This window comes from Panthera leo, chromosome D2 (genome assembly GCF_018350215.1).
Source record: "Panthera leo isolate Ple1 chromosome D2, P.leo_Ple1_pat1.1, whole genome shotgun sequence".
NCBI classification, from domain to species: domain Eukaryota; kingdom Metazoa; phylum Chordata; class Mammalia; order Carnivora; family Felidae; genus Panthera; species Panthera leo.
The window spans coordinates 69,413,133-69,416,131 of NC_056689.1; the positions used below are offsets into that span (position 1 = coordinate 69,413,133).

The following is a 2,999-nucleotide window of genomic DNA, read 5'->3' on the forward strand; positions in this document are numbered from 1 at the left end:
AGTAACAGAGACAGATTTCAGAGACATATCAACCACATTGAAAAGTGTGGACCTTTACTAGATTCTCATTCAAATAAGCCAACTATTAAACCATAAACAGGGGTGCCTGGGTAGTTCAATCAGCTGAGAGTCGGACTTTGGCTCAGGTCATGATCTCATGGTTCATGAGTTGGAGCACCGTGCCAGGCTCTGAAGCCGGATCCAGGCTCTGAGCTGTCCCGACGCGGGGCTCCAACTCACGGACCGCGAGATCATGACCTGAGCCGACGTCGGACACGCAACTGACTGAGCCACCCAGGCGCCCCTGAAATAAATGAAGATTTAAAGAAAATGTTTTAAATAAACAAACAAACATGAAACAAACATATCTGAACACTGGATACTTGCAGGTGTCTTAACAAATTATTGTTATGTTATTATTATTATTTTTTAAGTCGGCTTCACACGCTGCATGGAGCTCAATACAGGGTTGAACTCATGATGCTGAAATCAAGACCTGAGGTGAGATCAAGAATTGGACACTTAGCCAACTGAGCCACTCAGGCAACCCCAGTTATTGTTATTTTTAAGTTTGGTAGTAATATCACAGCTCTGTGATAACAGAATAAAGAATCCTTTTGCATTTAGTATGTATACTGAAAATGTATAATAGATATGATGCTTGAGATCTGATTTAAAATAATGTGGTATAGGGGCCCCTGGGTGACTCAGTTAGTTGAGCGACAGATTCTTGATTTCTACTCGGGTATCAAGTCATGGGTCATGGGACTGAGTCCCGCATCCGGCTCTGCACTGAGAGTGGAGTCTGCTTGAGATTCTCTCTCTCTCTCTCTCTCTCTCTCTCTCTCTCTCTCCCTCCCTCTACCCCCTCCCCCACTCATGCTCTGCTCTCTATCTCAAATTTAAAAAATTAAAAAGACTTTTTTAAATAAAACAATGTGGTGTATATGTCATGTATGTGAAGGGGAAGGAGGATGATATAAGCGAAGAAAGACTGGCCACATGTTGTAAATGTCGAAGTGGGGTGATGGCTACAGAGGGATTGGTCTCTGCATTTATGTTTTTTTTTTAATTTCCATAATAAATTTAAAAAATAAATCCAAAAATTCGGCCAGCCAACATTTTCAAAATGGCCTCCCTAGTGATCAAAGAAATGCAAATTAAAATGACAAGATACATTTTTCAACCGATCGTATTGGCAAAGGCTAGAAGAATATCAATACTCCCTGCTGGTGAGGATGTGACAAACAGGCGCTCTTCTGCATTCCTGGTTTACTTGGTATGACCTTAGTATCACCTTACTAGAAAGCATCTTGACAATATGAATAAAAATCTCTAAATATGTGGAGGCCTTTGCCCTAGGAATTCTACCTCTTGTAATTCATCCAAAGGAAATGATCAAACAAGGGTACGAGATATCTGGTCAAAAATGTTTCTTACAAGGTGATTATAATAGTCAAAATTTTTTAATTAACCTAAATACACACCAACAAGGACATGTTTTTAAGAATAAGGAAGCATCACATCATGGATACACACGGAGCCATTAAGAACTGTAATGCACTCTGGTCCTCCCATTCACTAGACAGACACATCTTCTGGTGCAGGGCCAGCAGTGTCCCCAAGACACAATGGTGAAGGTCAGAGTAAACGGATTTGGCCGTATCGGATGCCTGGTCACCAGGGCTGCTTTTAACTCGGGAAAAGTGGATATTGTTGCCATCAGTGACCACCTCATTGACCTCAACTACATGGTCTTCGTGTTTTGTTATGATTTCACCCATGGCAAATTCCACGGCACAGTCAAGGCTGAGAATGGGACACACGTCATTAATGGAAAGCCCATCTCCATCTTCCAAGAGCGATATTCCACCAACATCAAATGGGCTGATGCTGGTGCTGTGCTGTGGAGTCCACTGGGGTCTCCACCACCATGAAGACTGGAGCTCACCTGACAGGTGGGATGAAGAGGGTCATCCTCTCTGCCCCTTCTGCTGATGCCCCCATGTCTGTGATGGGTGTGAACCGTGAGAAGTATGGCAACTCCTTCAAGATTGTCAGCAATGCCTCCTGCACCACCAACTGCTTGGCCCCTCTGGCCGAGGTCATCTATGACAACTTCAGCATTGTGCAGGGATTCATGACCACAGTCCATGCCATCACCGCCACCCAGAAATCATGGATGGCCCCTCTGGGGAGCTGCGGCATAATGGCTGCCCAGAATGTCATCCCTGCTTATACTGGCACTGCCCAGGCTGTAGGCAAGGTCATCCCTGATCTGAATGGGAAGTTCACTGGCATGGCCTTCTTTGTCCTCACCCACAATGTGTCAGTCATGGATCTGACCTGCTGCCTGGAGAAAGCTGCCAAACATGATGATATCAAAGAGGTGACAAAGCAGGTGTCAGAGGGTCCCCTCAAGGGCATCCTGGGCTACACTGAGGACCAGATTGTCTGCTGCAACTTTATCAGAGACACCTATTCCTCCACCTGTGATGTTGGGGTTGGCATTGCTTTCAATGACCACTTTGTCAGGCTCATTTCCTGGTATGACAATGAATTTGGCTACAGCAACATTATGGTCCCCAGGGCCTCCAAGGAGTAAGAGCCCCCTGGACCACCAGCCCCAGCGAGAGCAAGAGGACGAGAGAGGCCCTCAGTTGCTGGGGAGTCCTTGCCGCAACTCATCCCCCAACATGCTGATAATCTCCCAACCTCTACAGTTTCCATCCTAGACCCTCTGAAGAAGGGGAGGGACTTGGGGAGACCTACCTTGTCATGTACAGTCAATAAAGTATACTGTACCCAGCCCCCCCAGAAGCTATAATGTAGATGTATATTTATTAGCATGGAAAGATGTGTCATAGCTATATTAACGAGGGGGAAAATCAAGCTCCCAAAGCTATGTATAGTAAGATACTTTTTTGTTCTTTAAAAAATAGAAGGAAAAATGGCTAACAATGATTACCTCTTGGTGGTAAAAACATGGATTATTTTTG

General features: G+C 44.8%; 1 pseudogene; it reads left to right on the forward strand.

Annotated features, from left to right (window-relative positions):
* The first annotated feature begins 1,631 nt into the window (after positions 1 to 1,631).
* Positions 1,632 to 2,605, forward strand: LOC122201839 (annotated as a pseudogene).
* The last annotated feature ends 394 nt before the right edge of the window (positions 2,606 to 2,999 follow it).